At 43.9% G+C, this 23,204-nt stretch overlaps 1 protein-coding gene across 2 annotated transcripts in view; it reads right to left on the bottom strand.

Annotated features, from left to right (window-relative positions):
• The window catches only part of PTPN14 (protein tyrosine phosphatase non-receptor type 14), a 222,234-nt gene extending 210,216 nt beyond the window's left edge, over positions 1 to 12,018 (bottom strand). For both annotated transcript variants that reach the window (XM_053604957.1, XM_053604956.1), the window contains exon 1: positions 11,971 to 12,018. The gene's annotated coding sequence lies outside the window, so the exon portion shown is untranslated. The remainder of the gene's footprint in view (positions 1 to 11,970) is intronic.
• Between the last annotated feature and the right edge of the window lie 11,186 nt (positions 12,019 to 23,204).

Raw genomic sequence — 23,204 nt, 5'->3', positions numbered from 1 at the left:
CGCACTACTGCACTCCAGCTTGGATGACAGAAAAAGATCCCATCTCAAAAAAAAAAAAAAAAACCTTACCAAGAAGAATTTAGCTTTGGCAGGACTTCTGTAGCAAATGAAATATACAATACTTTAATATACAATACAAATGTAATACAGATTTCAAAGTGCTATGTTAAATCATTTTTATAGTTTTACCAGTCTACAAATGAGAAAAAATAATAATATGAACCAAGAACCAAACGATAAGGGCACAGCCTAATTATCTCAAGGAAAGAGACATCCTTTGCAAACTTCTGCACTGCATTCCCAGCCTTATGTGCTGGACCCTATGCACTTTTCCCTTCCATCATACCTGAAAACATATTAATTTTGAATATATACATACTAATTAATCTATCAGAATTCTCTAAATAGAGATTATTCCAGAGAAAGATGGGAGGGAGAAGCATAGAGGGAGAAAGGTAGGGAAGGAGGTAAGAGGGGAGGAAATTTGCTTAAATAACTTACTAAATATCACCTTATAGTCACAGGCAGAACTAAAATGCCTACAAACATTCCTAAGGATGAAGGGACACCCAGCCCACACTTGTCCCTAACCTGGTACTCAGAAAATAAGCCTCATCTTAAAAAGCAACCAAACAGCTGCTCAGCAGAAGCACAGCACAAATCATCCTCTCCTGTCTTTATTTTTAGATGCCTCTTAAGTAAAACAATAATTTTCTAAAGAATATAATTAAGATCAGTAGGTGTCATTTCATTATTTTGGTGTTTTAATTCATTGCACATCAGTCATACTTTTTTCTCCTCATAAATCACATAATTATATAATTATATAATATTCTGTAACATAGTCATACCTTTGACTAAAAGAATGCATAAGATCTTTTTTTAAAAAAAAAAAATCCCAGTTTAAAAAGCACAAAGCAACCAGAAAGTTAGTACACATATAACTCATAGGTCTAAACCCTGGGAGTCTAAAAGTCAGCTCCATTTTTCAAATGATAATTTAGAGACATGCTTATGGCTCAAAAAATGTGTACCTTCATCATCAAAAGCACATTTTACAAAATGTATAATGAAAAAGACACATAATGAAATACATGCCTAATAGATCCCAGTATTTCCCTGGCAGAAGGGAATGCTAATTGCCTCCTGGAGTCTAAAATGAAACCTAATTGCTGCCTTGAGCTGTCACCACTGACCTGGTAACAGACTGGTGCACCCTTCATAAACCTAATGCAGCATAATCCTCCTTCATTATGGTTATTACAGCTCTGCAGTGGGACACATCTGCCATAAAAGTAAACCCTGCAGCCTCCTTCTAAATGGATGTGCCACTTCTCCACCGAGTGCAAGCCATGTTGAGGGCTGAAGTCATCCTTTACAAGTGGTACCATTTCACAGCCTAGAGCTCTTTCCAAACTCAGACTTGCACACACCTGCAGACACTATACAGAAACCACAAACACACTCCATGGTGATGGCAGAAAGGATGGGAGGAGGGGGAACATGAGAGGCTAAGAAAAAAAAAAAGCCACCTACATAAAGCAAATGGGAAAAGCAGAAGAAATAGTAGCAAAACAAATCATGTGTTTAAATTAGGAAATCCAGGGCGGTGCCTGTGGCTCAAAGGAGTAGGGTGCTGGCCCCATATACCGGAGGTGGCAGGTTCAAACCCAGCCCCAGCCAAAAAAATAAAAATAGGTAATCTATGTATAAATCCATTAGATTTTCGATCAAAATTTTAGATACTGAGCCCAAAGGATATTTTTTACCTCCAACTTGTTTGAAGATTTTATGGATACACTTTTTAAGAACTGCTTCAATTAAAAACATTTATTTTATATCTACTACTCATCAGGTCCCCAAACACTTTGTGTGTGTGTGTGTGTGTGTGTGTGTGTGACAGTCTCATTCTGTGGCCCTGGGTAGAGTGCCATTGCATCCGAGCTCACAACAACCTCAAACTCTTGGGCTCAGGCAATCCCCTTACCTGAGCCTCCCAAGTAGCTGCCACAACACCTAGCTAGTTTTTCTATTTTTTCAATAGAGATAGGGTCTCACTCTTGCTCAGCTCATCTCAAAACCCTGAGCTCAAGCAGGCCGCCCACCTCCCCCACTCAGAGTGACAGGATTACAGGCATGAGCTGCTGGGCCCAGTCCTCCAAACATTGTATTAAACATCAATTCTGCATCAGGTGTCAAGAACCCAAGGATAAACAAATCACGAAACATGTCCTCGAACAGTTCACAACTTGGGGAGAGAGATGAACAACCAGCTCTAATACACTATGAGGTACACCCCAGCAAAGGACGTGTACAGTGCCACAGGAGGACAGATATGCAAGGAATCATTCCCATTAATGAAAAAGGAATGTCAGATAAAACACCCCAAAAGATGTAAACATCATACTAAGCATTAAAGAATGAGTAGGGGATCATGACGTGATCAGATGTAAAAAGAATGCAAAGCAGAAAGAAATAACAATAACAGCGTGAGTCAAAGCATCCAAGTTTCAACAATGAGAAATGTTGGGAGAAAGGTGACAGGAAGCCAGGAGAGGCTTAGAGGAGTGGCCAGACAAGGCTAGGAATGTAGGTGGAAACCAGCGCCTTGATGCTTTGCTAGATGGGAAATTTGGTATTGGTAATTTTTTTTTTTTTTTTTAGATAAAGTCTCATTTTGTTGCCCTCAATAGAGTACCATGACACCATAGCTCACAGCAACCACAAATTCAGGCTCAAGTGATCCTCTTGCCTCACCCTCCTGAGTAGCTGGGACTACAGGCACCCACCACAACACTTGGCTATTTTTAGAGACAGGGACTCACTCTTGCTCAGACTGGTATAAAACTCCTGAACTCAGGCAATCCACCCACCCAAAGTGCCGGGATTTTAGGTGTGAGCCCCCACACTCAGCCCTGGAAAATGTTTTAAATTAAATATTTTAGACCTAAAAGAGAATATGAGAAACACACGTTCCCATCACCAACTTAGAAAACAAAACACCATCACATCTTCATCCTCACCACCCCAGTTACCCCCACGCTTGGTATTTAGTGCTTATTCTTCTGCCATTTCCTTATGCCCTTATTATTTATATATATATATATTTTTTTATATATATAGTAGTATATATTACATACATATTTATATATTATATATATAGTAGGAATAAATATATGCATGTATATCCCTAAATATAAAGTGGCAAGAAAGATTCTAAGCAGGAGAGTGAAGGTATCAGATGTGTCTTAGAAAAGACAGTAGTATAGGCTTGGTGCCTGTAGCACAGTGGTTATGGCACCAGCCACATACACCAAGGGTCGCCGGTTCAAACCCGACCGGGGCCAGCCAAAACAACTGCAACAAAAAAAAATAGCTGGGACTCTGTCTCAAAAAAAAAAAAAAAAAAAAGGAAAGGAAAGACAGTACTGTAGAAAGTAGACTGGTCCCAGAACTGGAACAGGGGACAGCTTACACAAAGTGGTGCTGCTGTGACAGAAAGGACTGTCCTAGGGAACAAGGAAGGGCACCAGAGCAGTCCTGGGAAAAGGGGTGGCAGACCTGAGTGAACATTTATAAGTGACCAAGAGCAGAAGAGAAGTGCACAACCCACATGGAGGAGTGAGGCAAGAGGCAGTCCCAAGGCAGCTGATGGCCAATGAGGGGATGAGGCAGGGGAACCAAGGCACAAGCACAGTGGGGTAAACACCAAGTGCAGAGCAGCAGGAGAGCCTGACCCCAAGGGAGATGAGGGGAGGCTGCCAGAGAACGTAGTATCTGAGGAGGACTTTGAGGGACGACAGCTATGATGGGCAATCATGAGTGTTACAATTCCTAGGCAAGGAAACTGCACCACCATAGTTGGAAAATTACTGGGCCTGTTCAGGAAACACCTGCAGCTTGGCAGAACCCTGAGGAATAGCAGAACATAAATCTGAAGAACTCAGAGGTCCACTTAGGGATTATTTCCAGAAAACCTTTAATATCAAGCTGAAGTATGTATGTAATACATGACGAATTCACTTTCATGACCATGAAATCTGCCTTAATTCCTTTTACTTGAGAACTAAAATAATGGTAAAAGTCAATCTTGTGATGTAGGGGAAACATCAATGATATCATGGCTGTTTATGATAGTTCTGTAAGTAAAACAGGCTGACTGACACGGTTATGGGCAGACCGGCAAATCTGAGTTTGCGTAGTGTCGTGGGGAGTCTTATCTCTCTCACTTTATGTTTGTTTTATTTATTTTATTTATGTGTTTATTTATTTGAGATACAGTGTCACTCTGTAGCTCTGGGTCAAGTGCAATGGGGTCCTCACAGCTCACAGCAACTTCAAACTCTTGGGCTCAAACTATGCTCTTGCCTCAGCCCCGTGCATAGTTGGGACTACAGGTGGGCATCACCATGTGCAGCTAATTTTTTCCCCCCATTTTTGGTTGAGATGGAGTCTCACTTTTGCTCAGGCTGTCTCAAACTCCTGATCTCAAGCGATCCACCTGCCTTAGCCTACCAGGGTGCTAGGATTACAGACATGAGCTACTGTTCCCAGCCTCGTCTCTCTTACTTTAAAAACTGTAACTTAGACTTTGAGTAACATCTGCCCTTTTTACACAGGTACCAAGGAAAATGATCCACAGGAAAGAACTTAAGCATATTCTAATCAATATATCTAAACCTGCAAAAATAACTTAGTTTTAGGTCTTACCCCTCAAATGTTCCTATTTCCTAATCTTTCTGTGATATTTACATTTCCTTGATCTGCAATACTTTGAAAGAAAATTATGTTTTTGATTGCAGTCAGTGTAACCTGGCTTATTGTACCCTCAATGAATCCCCAACAATAAAAAAGAAAAAAGAAAATTATGTTTTTGAAGTATCTAAGTAAAGCAAAACAACATTAAGAACCATAGTATTAGTAACTTCAGACAACAGCTTAATTTTTTTTAATCACATATCGTCATTAACAAGATGTAATTTTCCCAAAGCATAATAACTATTTACTAGAGAATAACTAATGAATTCCAGCCTAGGCTGGGCTTTCAACCCTAAGGTAATTATTTCAGAAATGCACTCATTCACCGATTCTATAAGCACGTCTTTTTTTTAATCAACTGCATTTCATTATCTATACAATGACGATAATATTAGCACCATCATGGCCATTGCTATGCAACCTCCACCGAGTAAACTGAGTCAGGTCCCTACTCAGAGAAGAGGAGACACGAAGATGAATAAGCATAATATGGTGAATTTACCAAGGTAGGTAAGTTCAAAGTGATATTGGACTATAAAGACAAGAAGGCCTAACTAGTAGTAGAAAGGAGTAGATGAAGACAGAGCTTTAGCTAAATGCACAGTGGCTAAGAGGGCAGGAAGGGGAGAGGCTGCTCTGGATGTGAATGTAACAAATGAGGAATTAAACATCACCACATGGTATGTGTTACTGGGCACTAGCACAGACAGCGAAGGGGAACAGCAAACGGATGGAAAGCTACTCAGAAACAGACCATTTCACCAAGGGAACAAGAAGCAAAAGACTTTAGTATTCAAAAGTCAGATTTTAAAGAATTTGTTATTAAAAGTCCTTTCCATAGTGCCCAAAGAATATGTGGAAGACATCTTTTTTTTGCAGTTTTTGGCCAGGGCTGGCTTTGAACCCGCCACCTCCGGCACATGGGGCTGGCGCCCTACTCCATTGAGCCACAGGCGCCACCCTGGAAGACAATCTTTAATCTTGTCTTTGTCCATTTTCTGTTGCGATAAGAGAATACCACAGACTGGGTAATTTAGAAAGAACGGAAGTTTACTTGGCTCACAGTTTTGGAGGCTGGAGAATCCAAGAGCCCGGTGCCAGCATCTGGCGAGGGTCGTCCCATGGCAGAAGGCAAAAGGAGCACACAAGCCCGAGAGAAGGACCAGGGTCCAGACTTGCTTTATAACAACCAACTCTCTAGATGATGTACCTGACATTAATCCATTCATGAGGGCTCTAATCACCTCTTAAAGATCCCACTTTTTAACACAATTACAATGGCAATTAAATTTCAACATGAGTTTCAGAGGGGACGTTCAATTCATAGCAACACTCGTCCAACAATCCCAAGAGGCATCGGGATCGAAGGTAGGGAGCCAATTAAAAATATTCTAGAGACTCAAACTCAAAGGGCTTAATAACTGATGGGATATGTTCCCGGGATTTGAAGAAAGATTGAGAGTACAAAGAAAGAATAAGACATGGGAGAAAACTCAAGTGCCTGGCTTGAGCAGCTCTTAATATACAGCGACATCACTGACATAGGAAATACAGAGGCAGAAAACCTGTGGCAAGAGACTGGAGAGTTCAGTTTCAGATAAGTAGGATTTAGCATGTATATTAGATACTCAAGATATAAGCCCCAGGTAAACTAAAGTGTTTGGTAGCAAGCAAGAGAGGTCTGAACTGGAGATGACAGCCAAGCAGATCCAATGAAGTGGAAACACTGAACTTATGTTCTGCGTGGGCCTGGCTTTGGATAAGAGGCCATTCAGTGACACCCGGCCTCTCTGCAGCTCAAAAGCAACCAGGAACAGATCCTTCAACCTAACAAGTGAAAAAATGAAGTGACCACCATACCAAGCCTACAAAACAGGAGTGGGTGGATGAAATAAGATTTCTTAGCTCAGTGGTTCTTTAAATGCAATTTGTCAGAACCAGGAGCATCAGTATCACCCGGAGATCCTTGGCAATGGGAATTCTCAGGCCCACCTCAAAGGTACTGAATCAGAAATCAGGGTGTGCCTGGGGAGAGGCCACCTGTTCACAAGCCCTCCAGGTGGTTCTGCTGTTCACCTGAGGTTGAGATCTCCTGTCTTCACTAATGTCCTCACTCCTTGAAAGGAATGGGATGTGAAAGAGATAACCCCCAAAGGCAGATTTCCAAAGACAAGAGGAACTTCAATATAAGGTATGTAAGTATACACAGTTCACGCAAAGATATACCTTAGGAATTTTTGTTAATTCTCAGCAATGAGTAATTTTTTCCTGTGAGTTTCAAAACTTGTAAGGCAAAGTAGATCAAGTCAGTATCCCCCATAGTAAGGCGTTCTACCTTAGGAATTCAGTTCAACACTAAAATCTCAAACATTACAAATGTGAAGAAGATATTCTACTACTAAAAGCAATACTTTTCAACCAGTGTGCCCTGAGACAAGCTTAGCTGTGCCTGAACACCTAAGATCATTAATTACATTATTTTTGAAAGAAGTTCAAAGCACAATAAGTATATTCTTTTTTTCACTCTTTTTTTTTTATCAACCTAATTTAAGGGTGTCACAGAAGTTTAACTATAGGTTCAAGTGTATGTGAGATAAAAATGATTGAACAACACTGACTTAGAGGACACCACACCACAGGGGATCCCTAGCTCATTTTCTCACCAGACTCCTCCCGATCAGCTAACATCAAGCATTTATGGGATGGCTAACTAGGGTTACAGGCTCTCTGGATATGTGATAGTCCTGCGGGTCAAGCTAATTGACCAGCCTCAGGATGAAACTCTTGACCTAGGCCTAATTGCACCTCCTAAGAACTGAGCTTAATCACCCATACACCAAATTTTACATGTGAGACTCATCTAAGAATGCTTATGGTTCTCCCAAGAGCAAGGACAAAGAATTAAAAGAAAAAAAAAAAGCTTGAGAAGAGAAAGGTAAGAAATACAAAAGCCACAGTAAAAATGGAAAGGAAATTAAAGCAATGTTAATATGTCGTTCTAACCCAACTTAAAGCAGCCCATCACACAAAAAGGCACTTAGTTACAATTACCTTTTATTCTCAGCTACTCTAAGTCCTTCCTCCTCAATCCTTTAATTCAGAATGATAAATAATTCCGAAATTATTTTCATAGTCAGCATGCATGCAACATTTAGCAAAGGCATTGCTAATCTGAGAAAGATGCATTTTGTTTTCCCTTCTACTGCAAATATCTCACTCAGATCTGCATTCTTTCCTAGGCTTTTTCCCCCTGACTCCTCAAAGGGGTAGGGTGCCCTCATATGACCTCAGGCCTGCATGCAAGATTTAACTAATTCCTGGCCATCCATTCTGCTTCATGAATACATATTACACACCTGTCCTTTGAGTTGTTCCTTTCTTCTAACATTTCCTCCCACTGGGAGGTTCACATGAAGACCAATGAGCTAATGTTCAGGCTTCTCAGATGAAAGGCAATATTAAAGCTCGAGCAACCAGTGGCTGGCATTACACTAGAGGTGTTGCCATTGACTCTATGGGCTTCAAAGAAGGAAACCAAGGCTGCAGAATTACATCAGACAGTTTTGCACTCTTGTTAAAGTCAGGCAGAGTTGGCCTAACATGACTACATTTCAATGTTAGAACTACAAGAATCCTTATGACCCTGGTTACAATAAGAAGCATACAAGGAAAATGATCCCTGTTTCTGCCTTTTTCTCAAAGTGGCTACCCTCCCCAAACTTCCCTACTGCCTGGGCCTCTAATTCTCAACTTCCCATGTATAAGGAGTCACATGGTAGCTGTCAACAAACATGTTTGCTTTTAGCCAATAGACTTTAAAAAAAGTCAAGACAAAGCTTTATGTGTATGTTGGCACACATGTGAATTCAGGTTGCTGGAAAATAACACACAAAGAGCATATTCATTGCCACATACAACTCTGAATATATAAATGGCCATCCTCAAACTATTCTGGGTGAAGTGCTATCTACTGCACCATCCTGAATTCTCCGTAAATATACTGGCAAAGTACTGGCTCCACCTTGCAGATGAAGGAACTGAGACTCCATGACAAAAAAGTTCATTCAACATCACACAGCTAAAGAAAAAATGGTGAAGCTGGAATCTGAACCTAGCTATATTTCAAACCCCCAAATCTGGACCCCCTGCTGCTGTAAACTGACAGGCAGGAAAGGCCGCAAAACTTGCCACACCTCCTGCCACACACACACACACAACTCAAGCCTTCCACGGGACCCAAACAGAGGGAGGGCAAATTAAATCAGTAAGGGGAGATCAAAAAGCTTATTTTAGACATTAACTTGAACCTCCTTCCTACCAAAGTTGTTGTGTTTGTTTTTCTTCATTCTTTAATTGGTTAATTAAGTATTACATCTTATCTCTTTCCCTTGCCTTATCTCTAACAAAGTGCATAGCACCCTTTTGAGGAGAATGAATTTTAAAAATACACAGCACTTTGTGACTAACTAATGAGGTTCAAACGCAAGAATCTGATCAAATTCTTGTTTAAAAAGAACAAGAATATAGAAACCAGGAAGGCTGTAATATGCAATCAGAGGGTTGATGTTTTCTTCTCTGGGGAAAATTTAAACGCCTAATAAGGAAGGCAGGCATTGAAAGAAAAAAATCCTCACAATTCTTGACACTTGGCTCATCCATTCAGGGGAAGAAAGAATTACTCTACAAATTCTGATTTTTTTCTCTGAATTCTTTATGGTTCTTCCACATTAAATTAGTCTCTCTGTTCTTCCTGTGACAGCTGTCTATAATAAGACACAATATGCATAAAGCTGAATAACTAATGTGTTAATAATAATTACATATTTAAGCCAATGATGGAAACTAAGTAGATGCCTGGGATTATGAGAAAAGGGATCTCTTCAGCCATTTCTCTCATGCAGGTTCTCTAATTCAGGAAAACTGTCAAGGGGCTGTTTTTGAGACAAGATGCTGTTAGAGGGGTTTGGGTAAATACCCAAAGTTGGAGGAAGTCAGTGTGTTCTTTCCACTCTGTTGTACTGGCCTGAGGTCACCAAAAGCTGGACATCTGTCACCTTGGCCAGGACTCAGCCACTATGAACAATACTACAACACCACTTCAGCCCAGTGAAGAGGCACCCTTGAAAGGCAAGCCAGGTACAAAATGCTACTGTACTATAAGGAATTTTTCAAGGCAGGATTTGCTGAATCCTATGCTATTGAGCTACAAGGACCTGCAAAAAGATACAATGTATTCAGTTTTCATAAAGTTTCAGAGAAAGAAACACTATTCCTTACAATCCTGCTAAACCAGTAATAAAGACTTTTACAAGTAGAGAACAAACACAAATAAATGAATTCGGAACAGCATGGCCACCCATTCAGATGAGGCAAAAGGGTATCATGCTATTAAGCTCCTGTTCGTTGGGCCGGCAGGTGGCTCACGCCTACCACTCCGGGAGGCCAAGGCGGGTGGATTGCTTGAGCTCACAAGTTTGAGAACAGCCTGAGCAAAAATCGAGACCCCGTCTCTACTAAAAATTGAAAAACTGAGGCAAGAGGATCTCTTGAGCCCAAGAGTTGGAGGTTGCTGAGAGCTACACCGCCACAGCACTTAACCCAGCGCAACAGCTTGAGAGTCTATCTCAAAAAAAAAAAAAAAAAACAACTGCTGCTCATTAAGGCTGTCATTTCTACAGCACAAGCTTTTACCCCCATCACCAAAACATAAGGTAATTTTATAACAAAAGGTGTGTAAGTGCATCAGTATTATCATCACCTATTGCTGTGTTTAGAAGCTCTTTTAAAAAAGAATCAATACCATTTTAATGAAACCCAGCATGGGCCAATTAAAATGTAGATGATCATACAAGCTTCTCACAGGAGAAACAGAGGCAGGCACTGGGGTGTATCCAGAAAGGGAGGTGTCTGTTTCTCTGGAAGCTGCTTGTGGTTCACATAAGTGGGTAACATGCTTCTAGTTTAATTTCTGATGGGGAAAGGAGGAATTAGGGTGCATCAACCTAGCCATAAGTCCCCTTCCAGCCCCCAGGACTAGGCTTGACCTTTCTGTCCTTTTCGGCACTCTGTTTGCGCCAGCAGTTTTGCTCTGCCTAGAAGACACCATCCTAATCACAGGTGAGCACCACCATGACCCTGTAATCCCAGGGTGCACACACCTAACCTCCAGGATCTAGCCTTCCGGAGCTTCTCAGGGAAGCAGTATTCCATTGCACTATAACTCTTAATCAGCTTGTGGGTTTCCTCCACTAAGCAGCAGACTCCTGCACTGTCATCTTGTTCTAGCATCTTTCTACCTCCCCACCCCACTTCCAGGCAAAGTAGCGGCTCAATACTGGGTTTGTTGAATGAAAGAAGTGAACCAATCCATTCAAGAAATTAACACATTGGTGGAAAATCTGCAACCCATAACGCTGCCCGCAGTTTAGAGATTCCTCGCCTTCACAAAGCGCTGTAACAGGCAGTCCTTCCATAGACTTAAGTCAAAACCCAACAATCTGTGTAAATAGCAGGCTGGGAGGGAGCGCGACGAGAACTGAAGGAAGTGTGAGGGAAAGGGAGAAAGGGACAGAGCTGCCTCAATGTCCCCTCCAGAAGAAAAGCGGATAGGGGTCATGTAAGGGTTCTTGATGCTCAGAATTCTGAAAGTTTAAAGTGGAGACCTGATCTGAAATTACGTGTCTACAGCTTTTACCCAGGAGCCTCGATGCCCAGGAGTTCGGTGGCACCGGCTGGGGCCTAGTGAGAGGGAAAGAAAACTCTCCCTTTCAAGATCCTGTCCCCGTGGGAGGCAGACGGGGCGTCTGGGAGCTGCATCTCCCTACAGCGCCGCTGTGACCGCAACGTCGTTCGTCTTTCACCCGGGTTGCCCCCACGGTCTAGCTGCCCTTTCCAGGCCCTCTCTCGTTCCCCAAACGCAGAAAGTACTGGGGAGAAGGACGAGGGTGTGAGTTGAAACACAGACTCCCGGACAGCGCTCACCTTCCAGCTTACTCCCTAGACAGGCTATGCGCCTCAGCGCGGGCAGCTCCCAAAGCGAAATAACAGCCCAGCGGCCTGGCCACCTCGCGCCCCTGCGCCCTGCCAGGCGTCCCGGGCCGCCAATAGCCAAGTTGGCGATGCCAACTTTTGCCCAGGTCATCCTCGAGACGTCCGGAGCACCGAGGCGCCCCCACGCTCGGGCCCGACTCCCCCGCCTCGGATGGGGCTTACCTGCTTACACCGCCCTCGTCGCGCCCCGGAGTCCCGCGTGGAAAGGCTGTCCTTCGCTGCTGCAGAGCCCCGATTCCCCACGGAATTGATTCCAGCGGCTGGCGGAGGAGGGGCGGAGGGAAGGAGCCGGCGGAGGCGAAAGGGGAGGGAGGTTTCCGCCGCGATCCCGGCTCGAGAGTCGGCGCAGGGGCGCACCGGAGCAAAGGAGGAAAACCTAAGCACCGGCTTGTCCCTCTCGAGGGGGGCCGGGGCGAGAAGGCCAGGGGAGATCGCGGAGGTGGGGAGGCAGAGCTCGCCAGCGGTCACTTTGAGTCTACTGCTCCCCGAGGACCAGAGCCGGTAGAAGAGGCAGCTGAGCCCGGAGGAGCGCAGCAACCTGCCCCCGAGACTGCGCCGGCTGCGCTCGCTCGGCGGAGAAAAAGTTGGGAAGAACTTTGAGAGGCCGGGAAAGCCAAAGCGGCAGGAAATGCTAGCGGCTGAGAGAGGAGGGAGGAAGGGGCCGTGCGAGTGGGAGGGGACGGAGCAGGCGCCGGCGGCCGCGGCTCCCCCACCCCCGGGCCGGGCTCGGCGGCGCTGGGGGCCTGGAGGCGGAGGGAGCGCGGGGCGCGCGGCCGGGGGCGGGGAGGAATGCGGCCCGGGAGGGCGCGCGGGCGAGCGCCGAAACGTGAAGCCCGAGCGCCGGAGCGACCGAGCTGCGGGCGCGCGGTCCTTGGGGACGTCACAGCGCTGGAATCCGAGGAATGCCGACTGCGTGAGCTCCTTCTGCAGGCCCTGGAGAAGTCGCGCACTTTTAATAGGGTAGCTTTGAAAAATGTTTTAGGTAAAGTGGGTGCTGACGACGGAGGACAGGATGAAACTCCCCGGAGTTAAGAGACTTGGAAGCGAAGGCAAAGCCACCACAACCAACTCAAGCCTACACTGCCCCCGCCTTGGGGGAGACAGCGGACACGAAAGGAAAATCCCACCTAGATTTCCGAAGACCACAGGGACGTGGCTGTGGCACGAACTCGTCCACTCGGACCTAGAGCAAGGACAGTCCGCCTTTTGTTGCGGGGCCCTCCAAGCAGGACGCTTCTGTGCAGCCACCACACAAGACAAGACAGACCAGGAGAGAGTAAGAAGGCCCTGCCAAGTAGGCAGTGTCAGAGATCTTGCCCCAGCACAGCCAGACTTCCAGGTACTGGACCAAGTAGTGTCTTAGCGCCCTTTTCCTTTTATGTCTCCCATTCCCACCCCACATCAGGAATGGCAAAAGCAGCCAGTTTTATATAGGTGCTGAGAGTTGGAATATGCGGTTTTCCCAGTTTGTTCTGTGCCACAGAATCGCCCCACCCTGCCTGGGTAGGCACTGGGAGGGGACTTCCTTCGCACTTTTGGGTGGAGTTAATGCGACGAAGCTCTGATCCAGGCGAGGGAACCTGGGTTTTAGGCCCTCCCCTGCTGCTGAACGATTGGATAACTGACAAGTACCCAGCCCCTGAGATCCTAGATTTCTGCAGCTGTGAAATTAAAGGGTTTGCCTACATTTCTGTTGTCCTTTGCAGTGCTACATACATGTCTTGGGTTCTTTTATCTCACCAGACTCAAGTGTAGTCCTTACAAGCTTTCTTGGGTTGAAAAAGGACTTTGAAGTCATTGTCACAGAAATTATCCCGAATTACTTCAAATGTCTACAACTCAAAAATGTCCCACTCTTGGGAAAAAGAACTGGAAACTGTAGAGCAAAGCCTTACTGTACCCACCCTGAGCAAACCTGCAGTGACTAACTTCTCTGAGCATTTGCCAATCTCCAGAACTATGAAGAGTCAGACGCTGAATGCAATGTGAAAAGGATGGAAAGAAAATACTGAAAGTTTCTCAGTTTTTCAAGAAAATGTTTGTATAGGCTGGATTTCCAAAGAAAATGTTAGGCAGTGCCTCACTGTGTTCCAGAAAGTATGTAAAGCACTCTGGGAACTCCTGTATCATTATCCCCATTCCTACACGAGGAAAGTGAGGTATGAAGAAATTACCTATCACACCAAGGGTCATGCAGCTTGTAAGATATGATAATGGGCCCTTGTCTGTCCAGCCCAAACTGCATGCTGTTAATCTCTTTGAAATTTGACCAAGACAGGATTAGGATTAAAGATAAGAAAATGCCTTCAGGCTCTCAATGTAAGACTCAGGCTTCTGCTCCATCCTGGGAGATGGGAGGCCTCTTGGCATCTTTCCCAGTGGAAAGGAGGTAACATGCCTATCTTTGTTCTAAAATTGCTATGATGGCAAATAGAGCATAGCACCCTGCGGCTTTGGGGGCACAGAAATAGGGGCAAAGGACTTGCACACAGTCATAAGAATTCCAGTTCCGCCTCTGACCAGCCATGTGACCCTGAACAAGCCGCTTCACCTCTAGGCCTGAGTTTATTTTTAATTGGAGTGTGACAGCAGACAGAGTTTGGCTGGATTAGTCCATCTCTGAGGTCCTCCCCAGGCCTGACCTTGTAGGAGTGTATACTCCTCCAGAGAAATGACATGCCTGGGGAGGAAGCTAAGCGATAAACCCAATGAAAAGCAAAATGTAGTGGACAGGTCTGTTTTCACATCTCCTTCAGATCAAAAAGTGTTGACTGTTACAGGCTCACACCTGTAATCCTAGCACTCTGGGAGGCCAAGGCAGGTGGATTGCCTGAGCTTAGGAGACTGGCCTGAGCAAGAGTGAGACCCCGTCTCTACTAAAAACAGAAAAATTAATGGCAGATGCCTGTATTACAACTACTTGGAAGTCTGAGGCAAGAGGATTGCTCCAACCCAGAAGCTGTGAGCTATAACTCACCATGGCACTCAACCCAGGGCTACAGAGTGAGACTCTTGTCTCAAAAAAAAAGTTTTGAAACTCTGATGGATGTCACTGAGTTTTCAGTGGTAAGTAAAGCCAAAATTTAGAACTAACTCTATGGGTTCATCTATTAAATTTGAATCATTGTACTAAAAACAAGAAAAAATACACTATTAATTTAAAGCCTATGAAGTGCATCTGACCAGCCACATTTCTTTTACTGTTCTTAAAAGAGACCACAGAAAGGCAATGAAAATATTTTTTTAAAAACAGAAAGTACAATTTGAGGTAAGGAAAAAAAAAACTTGCATTTTCTGGATAAATATATAAAAGCTAGTCACAAATTTCTTTCAAAAACAAAAAAGGAAATCCATTTACCAAGTCTTTGCCACACTTAAGTCTCCTTACTCTGCATCAGGGTAAACAGGATTTGGTTAATGAGATTGCCCATGAACACATTACTACATGTTACAGCTTTGCAATTTTAGGAACTTGTTAATGTTAAATTTTGAAAGCAACATCTGGTGGAGCCCGTAGCCCTGTGGGTAGGGTGCCGGCCACGTATACCGGCCACGTATACCGAGGCTGGCAGGTTTGAATTCAGTCCCAGGCCAGCTAAAACAACAACTGCAACAACAAAGAGCTGGGCATTGTGGGGGGCACCTGTAGTACCAGCTACTTGGGAGGCTGAGGCACAAGAATCGCTTAAGCCCAAGAATTTGAGGTTGCTGTGAGCTGCAACACCACCATGGCACTCTACCCAGGGCAACAGCTTGAGACTCTGTCTCAAAAAAAAAAAAAAGCTATTTTTTGGTTGCAGTTTGGCCGGGGCCAGGTTTGAACCCGCCACCCTCGGTATATGGGGCTGGCGCCCTACCGACAGGCGTTGTGGTGGGCGCCTGTAGTCCCAGCTACTCGGGAGGCTGAGGCAAGAGAATTGCTTAAGCCCAGGAGTTGGAGGTTGCTGTGAGCTATGTGAGGCCACGGCACTCTACCGAGGGCCATAAAGTGAGACTCTGTCTCTACAAAAAAAAAAAAGCAACATCTGACTTCTTCTAAGCATGATTCAAACTATAAATATAAATACCAAGCAGTATCTCTTGAGCCTCCATGACTCCACCCCCACCCATATGTTCCTCTCATTAATGTATTAATTTTATACCTTTAAAGACATTGAAATCACTGAAACCAAAACAAGTTCCCTAACCAAGGCAAACTGGAAAGTAAGTAGGCTTTGTTAAGAAAATGTTGATGATATCTAGGGGCTTTCTATGAATTTTAAAGTTGTGTTTATACACAATAGAACCTTCATAGTTGACCACATCCCTACACTGACCACCTCCTTAAGTTGACCTGATTTTCATAGGCCAGTCAGGCAGCACATGTCAGTATCAGTACAGTAGGCCTAGTTCCTTACATTGGTCAGTTTGTTATAGTCCCTGGAGTGGTCAACTTACAGAGGTTCTACTATTTATTCCCAGCCTAATTCCAATTCTTAAAAGAATGTTTGTCAGCTTCCAGTATTGGAGGGAAATGGGGAGTTTTTTCAAAATACTCATTATCTCTGAATCCTCTGCTCCCATATCTTATTCCCTTGGGCTAGAGCAGAGGCAGGTTGGGGGGTGTAGATGTATGTGTATAATATTTTTAAGCAGTATTGTATTGAGATACTATTCACATCCAGTAAAAACAAATCTTCTTAGGTGTACAAACATCTTGAGGACTTTTTCATATGTATACATTCATAAACCATCACCCAGATCAAGATACAGAAAATGTGCGTCACTGGGCGGCGCCTGTGGCTCAGTGGGTAGGGTGCCAGCCCCATACCGAGGGTGGCGGGTTCGAACCCGGCCCCGGCCAAACTGTAACAAAAAAATAGCCAGGCATTGTGGTGGGCGCCTGTAGTCCCAGCTACTCAGGAGGCTGAGGCAAGAGAATCACCTAAGCCCAGGAGTTGGAGGTTGCTGTGAGCCATGACACCACAGCACTCTACCGAGGGCAATAAAGTGAGACTCTGTCTCTAAAAAAAAAAAAAAAAAAATGTCCATCACTTCAAGATATTCCTGTGTGACTTTTTAGTGTGGATAGCCCTTCTCAGCTGATTTCTAACACTATTGATTCATTTTGCTCATTCTCAAGCTTCATATAAACAGAATCATATAGTGTTTCTATATGTCTATAATATATGAAAGTTCTGGTTTCTTTACTATGTTGCAGAAATTTATTCATGTTACTGTATGTATCAGGAGTTTATTCCTTGTTATTACAGAATAGATTCCATTGTGTGAACATGTTACAATTTATCTAGACTCCTATTAATAATTGGGCAGGCGTATCGTGAAAATACCTCCCAAATAATTCCATTCATGCCTGTCCTCCTCTAATTCAGATCCACTGGCTTACAGAAAATAAAATAGAAAGCCTAGATTATTAATACTTGCAAAAACTATGAAGCAACAGAGAAGGAAAGGAAGAGAACATTTTACAGCAACCACACTTAAAAGTGCTTTAATAGTAGCTACATTCAGAGTTTCTTTTCAACAAAAACTAGTTAGGGAATTCCCTGCAATAGGAACTTCTTGTTATTTAGTGAATTTTTTCAAAACTTTGTGATTAAGCAGAGCTGTCACATACAGCTGTATGCATGGTACACAACGTAATTCCAGGAGCTCCAATAGACTGGCGTGAATGGCAATTCATAAGCTTCCTGATCATATTTACCTGGCTCAATTTGCTAATATTCCCAACACCCTTACCCTTGACCCTAACCTTGCCTTCCAGCTTTTCCAGACTTGATGGAAAGATACAATTTATCTCCCTGTATACATCACCTGTGTGGACCTGCTAATCATCATCATCTCTCGGGAGCATGCTGCACTCCTACTGTTAAAAGCCATCTACCTTTTGTCCAGAAAAGGACATTTTCATTATTCTTGAGATATCTTCTGGGGGGGGGGCTTCTTCATTTTGATTTAACAGTCTTAAACATTATAATGGAATAGAGGGATTTAAAAAAGAAAAATTATTCTCCATAGTCATGTACAGGCAATTGTTAAATGCAAAGACCATACTCTAATGTTTGGTACAGCAGCTCTTATAGATAAGGCAAATGGTCGTAGTAAAAGTTTTCCTGGATTACAAAGAACAGAACCCCATTTTAAAATGTTCAAGCAAAATAGGAATATATTGACCAGATACTGGAACATGTCATGGAAACCGTGATAAAGAATGGTTTGGCCACACACCCATGCTGGACTCTGCTTTTTCCTCCGGCTAGGTGCTAGCCTACACTTTTATCCATATCCAAGTTTAAAGCTATGTGGCCCTGGGCCTGAATTTCCTCTCCTATAAAAGCAGAATATCAAAGTATCTACTTCATAGGGTTGTAGCAATGATTAAATGAGTCAATATGCAAAAAACACTTAGAACAGTACCTGGTACATACTGAGCTCTCAGTATGTTACTTAATATTATCATCAACCCAATTCTGTTTTTGCAGGCCGATGTCTCTCCTTCAGCAGGGACTGAATCTCCAATCCATATTCCCAAAAGAAAGAATCTGGCTTGAGTTGTTCATCTACTATCATGGAGAAGGAACGGGCTGCTGTGGCTGGGCCTGCACCTGCTATGGCTTGGATGGGAAGGACAGTTCTCAGAAATGAGAGATTGGCCCAGGGGCACACCTGAAACCACATCAATAAGGGAATGGATTAGCAAAGGAAAGTCTTGGGAATCCCTGGGTTATTCTCTGTTCAAGTTATCAGCATCTGTGCAAAGGCCCAGGCTTGGCTTCTCCTGTGCAAAGAAGAAAGTACACACTGGGGTAGAGACGGACACGGGGAGGGAGAGGGTGCCAGTGTCCACTGAGCACGTGCTATGTGCTAGGGGGAAAAAAGGGCTAGGTGCTGTGGATACATAATCTGGAGTAATCCTGGTAACAGTGTTTAAGTGTGTTGACTGAATTGTGTCCTTCCCAAAATCCTATATTGAAGCCCTCAACCCCCAAAATGACTATATTTAGCAATAGGGCCTTCAAGAAGATAATGAAGGTGAAACGAAGTCATAAGGCTGGGGCCCTAATCAATAGGACTGATGTCCTTGTCAGAAGAAGAAGCACACCTGAGCTCCTTCTCTTTGCACTTGCCCAGAGGAAAGGCCGTGTGGGGACACAATGAGAAGTCACCTGTTACTGCCAAGAGGGAAACTCCCCAGAAACTGACATTGATAGCACCTTCATCGTGAGCTTCCTAGCCTACAGACCTGTAAGAAAATTAATTTCTGTTGTTTGAGCCAGATAGTCTGTTTCTTGTTTGTTTGTTTGTTTTTAAGACAGAGTCTCACTCTGTCACCCTGAGTAGAGTGTCATGAATCATCACTGCTCGGCCGCGCCTGTGGCTCAAAGGGATATGGCGCCAGTCCCATATGCTGGAGGTGGTGGGTTCAAACCCAGCCTCAGCCAAAAACCACAAAAAAAAAAAAAAAAAAGAATCATCACTGCTCACAGCACCTCAAACTCCTAGGTGCAAGCAATCCCCTTGCCTCAGCCTCTCAAGTAGCTGGGACTAAGGCAACCACCACAAAATCCAGCTATATATTTTTTTATGTTTTGTTTGTTTTGTTTTTATTGAGACAGAGTCTCACTTTGCCACCCTTGATAGAGTGCTGTGGGTCATAGCTCACAGCAATCTCAAACTCTTGGGCTCAAGCAATTCTCTTGCCTCAGCCTCCCTAGTAGCTGGTACTACAGGCACCCATCACAATGCCCAGCTATATTTTTGTTTGTTTTAGCAGGCCCCAGGCCAGGTTTGAACCCACCAACCCCAGTGCATGTGGTCGGCACCCTAACTACTGAGCTATGAGCGCCCAGCCAATGTATTTTTTATTTTTAATAGAGGTGGAGGTCTTGCTCTTGCTCAGGCTGGTCTTGAATGCCCGAGCTCAAGCAATCCACCACACCTGGCCTAGTCTCTGGTATTTTGTTATTGCAGCCCAGTCACACCAATACACTGAGGTAAACGGTTGCTTTGTATTTATGTGTTTGCCTTAACATGGAAATAAATTGAGACTTTAAGTACCTTGTACATGTCCTTGTACCGTACCTAAGTGCGTGATAGAACCAAGACTCAAACCTGGGCCTTTTTATTTCCATAGTTCCTATTCTTTCTAAGCTACCATATGGCTGTACAGTTTTCTGAACATCACCATAAGTGATGGTCACACTTTTTTAAACACTGTGTTTAAAACTTCTCATCATGGAGTTTGTCAGGAGACACCTCTGAATTGGGCAGACAAGGAAAGACATACTCAGTGTGTGTGTTTCCATTGTTTTCAATCCTTCTTTATCCATTTTTTCTGAGTACACCCAGTGCAAAGGGAAATGAAAGTTGCTGCTGTATGGTCAGAAAGCAGTGAAGTCCTTTGAAAGGACTTCAGTACCTAGGGGCTGTTTATTTCATTAGCTTCCATGATTCCTATGAGTTAATGTCCTCACCTACTGGCCATGTGAAGTCTAAGACTTGGCAAGTTTGGTTAATTATCTTTCTAGCACACAGGAGGCTGGTACCTTTGGCTGTCGTGAAGTCATACTTTTGGAGTGTGGAGTAGTTTCTGTTTATGACATCAATCTCAAAAGGGCAAAGATACCTAGTTTCTCGGAATATTTGTGAATCTCTCATCCATGAACTGAGCTGTAGCTGGGCCCACTGTTTTATTTTTTGTTTGTTTGTTTATTTTGTTGCTGTTTTTGGCCAGGGCCACCAGAACCCACCACCTCTGGTATATGGGGCCGGCGCCTTACTCTTTGAGCCACAGGTGCTACTGGGTCACTGTTCTTTATCCTGTTACAACCTTACCTGGGCCAGCTCCTAGGAAGGTGCACAGCTATAGGCTTTACTGTGGCTAGCCAAGGAGCCAGCCCTTTCAGAGTTATGTAAGGGCAGGTAAATAAAATCTGTAATTAGCCTTATTTAATCTTTTTTACATACCTGCTTGCTGCCATGTTGTGAGAATAGGTGCCAGGTTGATAGGTATAACTGGGTTACAGAAATTCTAGGCTCAGTACATTGGTTCACCACACCTATAATCCTAGCCCTTTGGTAGGCCAAAGTGGGAAGATCATTTGAGCCCAAGAGTTCAAGACTGCAGTGACCTATAATCATGCCATTGCACACCAGTCTGAGCAATAGAGGGAGACTGTCTCTTAAAAAAAAAAAACAAGAAGAAGAAATTCTGGCTGGGCCCAGTGGCTCATGCCTGTAATCCTAGCACTCTGGGAGGCTGAGGTGGATAGATTGCTTGAGCTCACGAGTTCCAGACCAGCCTGAGCAAGAGAGAGACCTATCTCTAAAAAACAGCCGGGCGTTGTGTCGGGCATCTGTAGTCCCAGCTACTTGGGAGGCTGAAGCAAGTGAATCGCTTGAGCCCAGGAGCTTGAGGTTGCTGTGAGCTGTGATACTAGAGCACTCTATCCAGGGCAACAAAGTGAGACTCTGTCTCAAAATAATAATAACAATAATAATTATGAGCGGACTCTTAAAATCATTTTTCAGGAGATAAAATGATGTCAAGTGGCCAGGACATCTCAGACTTAAATATTAACAGCTGCCCCTCTCCATCGCGTATGTGTGTATTTTTCAGTTCTTTCTCACCAACCTCGGAAGAAAACTATTTGGAGCTGTGAGGTCTGTCTTTCCCTTCTCATAATGATTATATTCAGAATAAAAGGGTCTGGCCCCTTTTATTGGCCCTTGTTGGTAATACCTGTAGATGCACTGCCCTCTGAATGTGTGTCTAATTTGAAGGAGAAGCCTGAGAACCCTAGATTCCAATCTTAGGGGCTGCTGACTCGTCTCCTCCTAGTATCCTAGATGCCAAATTTAAAGTCCCAACAGGTGGCAATTCATTAGTTTCATTTTTGTTTATAACCTTGGTTCTGGGCTTTTTTTTCCCCCCAGTGTAATTGAAACCCCTAGATGAAGCTGTTGACAAATAATAATGCAATCCAGATTCATGGTGGTAAAAACTGGATAGCCTTCCAGACCAGTTACAAATTCAGAGGTGTCTGGAAAATAAAACAAGAAGGGAGGGGTGTATTTGTTTCTGACTTCAGAGACTGTTGCCAGAAATCCTCTCTGAGAGGCATGAGACGTGAAACGTAGGGTCAAGGAACAGCCTTCCCTGGGGGAGAGAAGCATCAGGTGGTGTTTGGGGTGCCATTCTAAAGAACGCAGCCACCCCAGCCTGAAGTGGTGAGATAGGGTTATCCATGGGCGTGGGCAGGGCTGTGTAAGAGACTCCAACAGTACTAAATCAAGACCTCCCCCAGGACCCAGCTACTTCCTGGCCGCCTCCCCTAGAATGAGGGGGTGACTCAGAGTGTGACTGACTCTGGTACTTGAAACATGTCTGAGTAACTCCCACAGACCTGGGCAAGGGCAATCAGAGGACTGAAAAATACTTCCAGTGGCCAGGGGGGCAAAGGCAAGGACATTAGGTTTGCCCAGGACACTCTGTTTTAGAGGTGGATCACGCTACAAGTGTGAGACAGAGGTGTCTTCTGATATCGTAAGTTTTAGAAGCCAGAAAGAGTTTTTACTAACATAGGAAGACACACTCCGTGACTGGCACCTTTGACTCATATCATGGGCCAGACATTTTCAAGTGGTGAAAGAGAAACTGGCTTTTTAGTGACAGGGGAAGGGGCTCTCTAATATTGTTTCCAACAGCTCTTCCCTGGCTCACTCCGCCCCCACGATACTGGCATCCTGCCATTCCTGGAATATGCCACGGACTGTCCCATCTCTGGATGTTTGCACCTGCTGTTCTCTTCGCCAAGAACTCCTTTGCTTCCTCCAGATCTCTCCCTCTCTGCCCTCTGCCATAGACCCTTCCTGATCGCCTCATCTAAACAGCACATATTCACACCCCACGTTCTATTCCTTTACCTTGTTCTGTTTTCCTTGCTGGTACTTAAGCTACCTGGCATTATATTATCCATTTATACTTGGTTGTGTATTGCCCTTCTCTCCCACCAGAAGCTCCACCACAGTAGGGTTTTTGTCGTTCACCACTAGATTTTGGTGCCTAATGCCTAAATGAGTCTCAACAAATATATACTGAGTGTTGGAATAAATAAAATGTATGTTATTTGATGGGGTCTATCTTCACATTAAAAAACATGCCAGTTATGTTTCTGTGCTCAGAATTCTACACATATTAGGTCATTTTATTCCTTGATAACAATGCCATGAAGTAGGTGTTATAGTATAGTCTCCATTTATAGATGAAATTAAGGATTAGAGATAGGAAGTAACTTGTCTGTTTTTTGTTGCTGTTTTTAGACAGTGAGTGGCTGTAGTTTCGAAAGTTTTGATGTTTGTTTGTTTTTAGGATTTTGCCACACCAAGTTAATATA

The sequence above is a fragment of the Nycticebus coucang genome, chromosome 10, assembly GCF_027406575.1.
Source record: "Nycticebus coucang isolate mNycCou1 chromosome 10, mNycCou1.pri, whole genome shotgun sequence".
NCBI lineage: Eukaryota > Metazoa > Chordata > Mammalia > Primates > Lorisidae > Nycticebus > Nycticebus coucang.
Note: the sequence above shows the minus strand (reverse complement) of the source record. Positions and strands in the feature narration are given on the sequence as shown.